Here is a 9,094-nt window from a genome sequence, read left to right on the forward strand (position 1 = left end):
TTAGAGTAATTATTAGTGTATGCCCATTTTTGAGATGGTATTATGTGTACGTATGAGAGAATTGAATCTAGAAACATGGTTAAGATATCAAATGTTGTTGTGGTAGTTCAGAATATGTTCATCAAATATTGGCTGACTACGTACGTACTCTCAGTGGCTCATAATCGGTTGCTCTATACTAACGTACTAATTTAATTGCAAGAAATGAACACCAAAGTCTTCAATGAATTATAATGTTTGTAATGAACCCAATTCTATGTTAGGGTAAACGGTAGACCTAGAGCTAGCCAAGAAAGATGGGAGGTTTAGAGTATAGTGTATGCCCATTTTTGAGATGGTATTATGTGTATGAGAAAAAGGGTCACAATATAAATTATTAGTAAAATAAATAATTTAATTTGAAGACTGATTTCGAGTGACATCATTAGTACCTTTGCCTTGGAAGATGCTTAACCACCATTAACCTTGCATCCCTAAAGGCTCCTCCTCCCTACCATATATATATAGTCATGGTCACTTGGGGCACTGGAGCGGCCACCCTTATTGCTGGGTGGCTCGAGCAGCCACCCTAAACAAATGAGTGTAGCTCGCAGGCCACCCTCTAGAGGTGACAGATGGCCACGCAAGCCACCCCCATTAGATGTAGTATCTCGCAGGCCACCCCCATTGGTTGGGGTGGTTCGCAAGCCATCCTCCAAAGGTTATGGATGGCCACACGAGCCACCCCCACCAAATGTGGTGTCTCGTAGGCCACCCTCATTGCCTGGGGTGGCCTCGTGAGTCTACCGCCTAGCTCTAGAATATGGCCTGCACAGCCAACCCAACAAATGAGGTTGGCCCACGAGCCACCCTATTTGATGGGGGTGGCTCACGCGGCCACCCCAACCTTTCGAGGGTGGCCGGTGCATAGTGTGCAGCCACCCTTGAGCCGAGGAGGCCAATACTCCAACCAATGGAGGTGGCCCGCGAGCCACCCCAACCAATGAGGGCAGCTTGCTGATTGGGGTAGTTTGCGCGTTCACCGTATGTAACACCTCACTTAAAAACGTGACAATTATTTTAAAATAATCACCACTTTACAACCACAAGACTTTTCAAGTATTTTAAACTATTTAAATATAAAAATTTCTCTGAATATATATACATACATATGTATACATGTCCAAGTGTTCCATGACTTGTGTTTAAAAATTATTACTTTAGGAATCCTATAACCATTGGGCACCCATCGATCGATCAATGCCTTGATCGAACCTCCAATTGCCTTTTTTTTTTTTTTTTTTTTTTTTTTTCTTTCTTTTTTTAGGGGTTTTCAGCATTTTGTGCATGAAAAAAGTCTTATTTAAGAACAAACGATAAACCCCACCTACCATTTCTACCCTCCCTCTTTTAGTGACCCAACCCCTGGAGAGAGAAAGGAGGAGAGAGACAGAGATAGGGCCATTGGAGGTCTTACTCCTCAAAACTTGGAAAAGCTCTTAGGCTTAACCCAACCTCCAATCCGTAGTTTTCATGCATGTTGATTCCTATAATTTTTGTATATAATTATGCTTAGTTGTTTTTCTAATCACATAAATTAAAGTTGATATTTTTATTTTAAGAAAGTAAGATTCATGTATGGAAACTTGTTATACAAATATCAGCCTAAATAATAAGCCTCTAAATGTATGTTTTAACTTGCAAGTGCATAAAATCAAACAAATAGTATAGCTAGCAAATATAAGATCATTCCCACAAGGATTGAATTAATTGTGTTTAAATATTATTAATTAAATCTTCTATCTAAATGAAACAAAACTAACATATTTGAATAACCAACCAAGATTGCACTAGTGAAAGAAAATAGCAAAACAGATTTGAAACTAGAATTGAAATAATGAGAAAATAAGTCAAGGCTTTGATATTCACCATTAATCATTTTCCTCAAAGCAAACAACTTGCACAATGCTACAAACGAGATTTAGATGCTCACTATTTATCAACCTAAGGGCATGGTATCTACTTCTTAAGCTATTGATTTCCTTAAGCAACAAGTTAGGTATGGTTGTCTATTCTAACTCTTTTCATTTTCAAAGTATTTAGCATGGTATCTACTAAGTTGTACTTCAAGAAAACATAAAACGATGGAATTTGACAAACACACGAAACAGATTTGAACATGGTATGGGTGTCTACTCTAACAGATTTGAAACTAGAATTGAAATAATGAGAAAATAAGTCAAGGCTTTGATATTCACCATTAATCATTTTCCTCAAAGCAAACAACTTGCACAATGCTACAAACGAGATTTAGATGCTCACTATTTATCAACCTAAGGGCATGGTATCTACTTCTTAAGCTATTGATTTCCTTAAGCAACAAGTTAGGTATGGTTGTCTATTCTAACTCTTTTCATTTTCAAAGTATTTAGCATGGTATCTACTAAGTTGTACTTCAAGAAAACATAAAACGATGGAATTTGACAAACACACGAAACAGATTTGAACATGGTATGGGTGTCTACTCTAACAGATTTGAAACTAGAATTGAAATAATGAGAAAATAAGTCAAGGCTTTGATATTCACCATTAATCATTTTCCTCAAAGCAAACAACTTGCACAATGCTACAAACGAGATTTAGATGCTCACTGTTTATCAACCTAAGGGCATGGTATCTACTTCTTAAGCTATTGATTTCCTTAAGCAACAAGTTAGGTATGGGTGTCTACTCTAACTCTTTTCATTTTCAAAGTATTTAGCATGGTATCTACTAAGTTGTACTTCAAGAAAACATAAAACGATGGAATTCGACAAACACACGAAACTTTGAACATGGTATCTATTCTGGGTTTTCAGGTTGATTAATCCCAAGAACCCATAATTGGTTCCTTCGTCACTTAGTATAGGCACAAGACTCGGTCATCTAAATTTGCCTATATGACAATCTTCATACAACACATGTATATGGTGATTAAGCATAACACATAAGCCATATGAAGAATGAAATAAAACTTGGAAGTAATCAATTAAGCATCACAAAAATACTTTGTAACAAGGCAAATCGAAATCCTTAAGAAAACATGACTAGGGCTTCAATCGAGCCCTAAATAAAGTATTTAGTTACATATAATTTTAAAATACTTAACAATGTATAAATAAAAAGACATGAAAAAGAAAGAACTTGAATATTACGAATAAATTCTCTGCATGAAAACTCCTCATTCTTCTCTGCGGCAGTGTCTTGCGGTGCACAAGGTCTTTTTTTTTTTTTTTTTCCTGTTCTCTTGTGGCTCAAGGGGTGTAAATGAGACGAACTTGAGAGAGCTTTCCTTGTTTGGGCTCGACTCGTTTAAATTTTACTCAAGCTCGAGTCGAGTTCAAGGACGAGCCAAAAAATCGAGCCTGAGCTCGAGCTCATAATAAGTCGAGCCGAGCCAGAGTTGGATCTTATATTTTATTTTATTTAATTTTTTTTATTACAAATTTAAACTTTAAGTAATCTTAAATGACTCAAGATGCCAGCTTGCATATGAGCATTTGCTTAGTCTAACTAGTTGTGTATGGAGTCTGAGTCAATACAACAAGACACTTAGTTTTGAAGAGAGATAGTGTGTATCTTTTTATAATAAAATGATGCTATTAGAAAAAAAAAAAAAAAATCAATTTTTAATATTAATATGAACAACTACGTGAACAACTACTAATTCGAACCTTATACGAGCTGCTCACGAGCCTAATCGAGTCGAGCTGAGCTTGCTTCGTTTAATATTCGAGCCAGTATTTATGTTCACGAAACCCTCATTTAATAATTGAATCGAGTACGAGTCAAACCCAAACTCATTTACGACGACTTTGCTCGCTTAACACCCCTATGCAGCTGGCACTCCTCTAGTGGTCGTCTCTCTTCCTTTTATGAAAAGGGGAAGAGCTTTTGTTCTTTAGGTTTCTACCGCCCATGCACTCTACGATTGGGTCCCACTTTAACTCCCCCTTTCATTTATTTCTGTCCACGTATCCGTCGTTAATTGTTGCTCCTCAATCTTTCCCTTCAGCTCCTCCTTTACGTTTGCTGCAAGTCCGCCAATACTATTCTCTTTTGTTGCACTCCACAATTGGGCCCTACCTTGACTCTTCCTTTCTTTTATTTTGATTTCCACGTATGGCTTCTTGCTTTCCTCTCTTCTTGGTTTTCTTTTCTTTGTTAGAGGTCCCACGAGATATATGTATATATGAGACACGATCTCATATATAAGTCCTTGTTGCCAGCTTTCTTCTTTCTTCTATTTTTTTATTTTATTTTCTTTTACTTTTCCAATTGCTACAAATTCTATTGATTCCTAAAAAAGATGATTTCTTGTATTAATACAGTATTCCTGCTCAAGATCAATAATTGAATAGTATTCCACAATTGAATCTAAAATATATGAATTAAAATATAATATGATATGATAATGCTTATTTTAACAGGGAAAATATGCACTTTTAAGCTATTATCACACCCCAACCAGCTTGTTGCTAGTCTCTAGCAATGCAAGCGACTCAAAACAAAGCATAAGAACAAAGACTCAAGGAAAGTTTTATTTTATTTTTTCAAAGCAACAAGAATTAAAGGTCAAAACATTAATAACTACCAAAGAAATTTCACATGCCTTCAAAATCAATGTGAGTGAAAATTTTAGTCAACACAAACATTCTCTCAGTGTCCAAATAAACATGACATCAAATTTCTATCAGAAAGCATGTTTTGATTCAAGCCTTACCGGTGTTAACACTCAACAATTGAAATCACTCTGAAATAGGTGTAACACTCTCAAGTATATGTGAGTAGAATAATGTAAGCAAAATCAAACATCTCACATATACATCAAATCAAAAACGCTTAATCAAGATAGAACAAGTAGTCTTATGAAAGGATGCCAAAAATAATTTACACCACTCACATTGATTTGTCATGAACATGTCTGAACCATACACTCCCCAAGATCAAATAAAGACTTTTATTTGGACGTAATGTAGGTTTAACTGTTTAAGAAAAGGGAAATAGATAACAAAAAGGTGATGGTAAAAGTGAAAAGTGTTTCAAGATAATTGGAACTTCAGCTTCTTTTGTATTTTCAATCAATTTCTCTCTCCAATTTTCCTTCAATAAAGCACTCATTTCTTTTCCATAGTATACCTTCCACCCTTGAACATCAACATTTTTTTTTTCTTCTCTTTCAATTTTTTTTTTTTTTTTGGTCATCTTCTTTTGAATCACTAATCCACCACACTGAGATAATTTGATAAAATTCATTCTTGAAACACTTGAGAAAGGGTTTAAGAAAGAAAGTCTAATTATACCGCTCAATGGGGTGACTAGTGACAATGTATCATACAAAGAAAGTTGAGGCTCAAAATAAAGAAAAATGGCATAATCTCATTGCCCAAGGATTTGCATAGTTCTTCAATATTCATGACTTCAAAAGATTCAAGTGCAGCGTAAAATATATGATTTTTGCATTCGGCCTAATAGAAGAGTAATGCGACTAACACAACAAATTTATTTATGCACTTTCAATTGAAATATGATCTCATGAAAACTTACCCTCTACAAAGAATGATTGGCCCCAAACTCACAAGGGTTACAAATCTTTGCATTTGTTATCCTCAAGATATTCTAAGTCACGTCTATCCTTAACAAAGAGTCATGTTTATGTGGCTACGTGCATGTGCAATAAATTGAGCATGAAGGCAGTGAAATTCTTTAACAGAAGTAGCATAATGAACTTAAAACATAAAATTCATGCTAAAGAAGGAAACATTTTGTTTTTTTGATAGAAAAATCTAAGCATAACACAACTATGTCCCCCCCAACCTAAATCAAACATTGTCCTCAATGTGTTCATTCTTACCTCAAAAGGATGAAAATTATATTGATAACAAGTACAAGGTGTAAAAATAAGAAAGATGTTACCTGATTGAGCTTGTACCTCATGACTGCTATCAACAAAGAATTAAGCATTAGAGCACATTGTTGTGCAAATTATAATTACTTGCAAGTGCACGAATTAATTGTAGTCAATGGATTGCTAATGCGAGGTCGAACTCACAAGGAATTGTGTTCTTGAAAGCAATTTTAAATCTAAATTAATTGAACCCTAATCTAGTTCCAAATTTTGAAAGATTATTGTTTGAATGAAAAATCAAAAGCGTAAGCAATTTAATTTGAATGTAATCTAATGATGAAACACTAGGGTTTCAGAATCTGCACTCACAAATTCATAGCAACATAATTCCATGATCTATAATATTTCCCAAAGTTCTCACATGTAAATCTTAGATTTGTTTTGCTATTGCATTAAAGAATTAATCAAAACATCTCATGTATCCATACATAACCCAAATCACAAAAGAAATCCAATAAATAATTAAATCATTAACTGTATCCGTAAATCATAAGAAAATATCCATTTTTTTTTATCAAAACATCAATTGTATCCAGAGAATAAATCACATGGGAATCCAATTTTTAACAAAGAAAACCAAGCAAGCAATTGTATTGAATAATATTAAACATCAAGTGTATCCTTGAATCACATAAGATATCCAAGATTTATTTAATCCAACTGCGTTAAAGTAAAACAATAGGGCAATTAAAGCATTAAATTGGGAAACATTACATACATGGAATGATGTGCTAATTGTAAGTGAGGCTTCATTTTTAACCTTAGTTGAAGGTTTAGCCTCTCATGTTATTGAAAGACAAAACAAAATTAATTGAATTTATAATGAAAAATTGAGTACTTACAAATATGGAATCACAAAGTTGAGATCTAAAAGCTAGGAAACCCTAAAACTCTCTTCTTTCTCCTCTGAAATCTCAAAATTCGCAGCCTCCTTAATCTAAACTGATAATTATCTATTTATAGACCTAAAACTAGGGTTTTACAAGTTGAAATCGGATAAAACTACTGCTAGATCGGACAGGTGCGCTCGAGCGCACTTGAGCATCAATTCTCCTATGCGGCCCACACATGCACGTGCGATGAGCTTTGGATTATGCGCATATGCACTCGATCATAGGGCGTGGGGCTCGATCGCAATGCGCTTGATCGTAGCATCCTGCGCTCGATCACAGGTCCGTTGGCTGCTTCTCCAAAGTGTGCAATTTTCATATAAATCCTGCAGCTTTCCCATAGCAACCTACAAAGCATTAAAGACACAAAACTAACCCAAAATATCTGATAATAACACAGCTAAAGGAATAACAAAATTAAATTAAAGGGTTCAAATATGCAATATTTGGCATATATCAAACACCCCCAAACTTAACTTTTGCTAGTCCCTTAGCCAAAAAAAAAAATGAAAAGAAAAAAAAAAACATAAATACTCTTTCGCGGGAGAGACGATTGCATTTAGCATATGCAACAAGCCTTTTAAACCCTTAGGCATCCCTAGAGGACGAGTGAAGTCTCGTGAGGGCTTAACAGGAATGATACCTACAAACATTGTAGCACTATGTTGTTAACAAAAAAGAATTTTCACATAAACCATGGTTCTTGTTTAATAGCAAGCTTAAAAAGACAAATACCATCATCACAGTCAAAAGGAAATCCAAAATCCATTCACTCATAAATGGATAATTGAGACTTCATATGTTCTGAAAAGTGTAAAGTGTAATTAGCATATAAATATGAAGCTTTTAGCTAAAACTCAAGACAAATTCTATGAAATTTGTAAGAATCCCTAACAGATGAAATAACCAAGGCAAGATATGCAATTTTTTATTTTTTATTTTTTTTTTATAGGCTCTGCAATGTCTAATTCCCTTAAGCTTTCTAATTAACCCATGTAACAAGTGTTAGGCCAATGACTCCCAAGCGACTCTAAAGCCAAATGACTTTAGGGCACTAAATGTAGAACATCCCTAAGGGTTTATTAACTCAAGTCCAAAAGGCTACAGAGCCAGACGAGCCATACCATCAATCAACTTAAATTTCACACCTTTTGACGCAAACACTCAATGCTTAATGAGGGTAGAGATCCGGTTACTCAGTGGAAAACTCAAAATGATGAGTTTTAATTTAATTTTTTTTTTTAATCTTCCAACCTAGGGTTATTTATCAATGAGTCATCAAACAAATCTCAAAAGGAATACACTTAAGCTCAAACATCATACTTCACAAAAAACATGCTAATGTACTCATAAAAATTTATTTCAAAACAAGTGAAATCTCTTTTACCCAAAAATATGTCAAAGGACTCAGACTCATAATAACATAATGATGTGTTCAACCCTTTAAGCAAGCCAATGAAATGCAAACCATAGTCACAGTTTAACTCAAACTTGACAACAACATAGTACAATTATTATTATTAAATTATTTTTCTTATATATAAATAAACAAATAAGAACAACAATAAACAAACAAAGTGTTTATTTATTTTTTATAAAACTAAACAAATAAGAACAACAATAAATAGACAAAGTGTTTTTTCATACCCCTAAACTTGAATTACACATTGTCCTCAATGTAGGCAGAAAAACAATACCAAGAGGTGTAGGGAACCAAAGTGAGCAAAAAGACGACCCCCAAACTTGCTCGTGAAAACACCCGTCCTGAAAAACACAACAATAAACAAAAATAAACATAAACAAAACAAGAGCATATGACTAAAAATAAAAGGAAAAGAGGGGTGCCTCCCATAAGTGCTAAGTTTACAGTCTTCAGCCAGACTTTTCACCGCCGATGATTAAGTAGACAATGTAGGATATGCCAAGGGCAATTCCTTAATCTCCGGAATCTCCAGTTCCAAGAACGGCTTTAAGCGCTGACCATTGACCTTGAAAGTATTTCCATTCTTGGGATCCTCGATCTCGATGGCTCCATGAGTAGAAACTGCATGCACTATGAATGATCCAGTCCATCGGGATTTGAGCTTCCCTGGAAACAGATGCAGACGTGAGTGTTAAAGGAGGACTTTCTGACCAACTTCAAACGATCTTCTCAAAATGTTTTGGTCATGATTCTTTTTCATCTGAGCTTTGTACTACTTGGCACAGTCGTAGGCATCGTTCCTCAATTCTTCTAATTCATCGAGCTGTAGCTTCCTTTGATCGCCAGCCATGGTGA

This window comes from Corylus avellana, chromosome ca3 (genome assembly GCF_901000735.1).
Source record: "Corylus avellana chromosome ca3, CavTom2PMs-1.0".
Taxonomy (NCBI): Eukaryota; Viridiplantae; Streptophyta; class Magnoliopsida; order Fagales; family Betulaceae; genus Corylus; species Corylus avellana.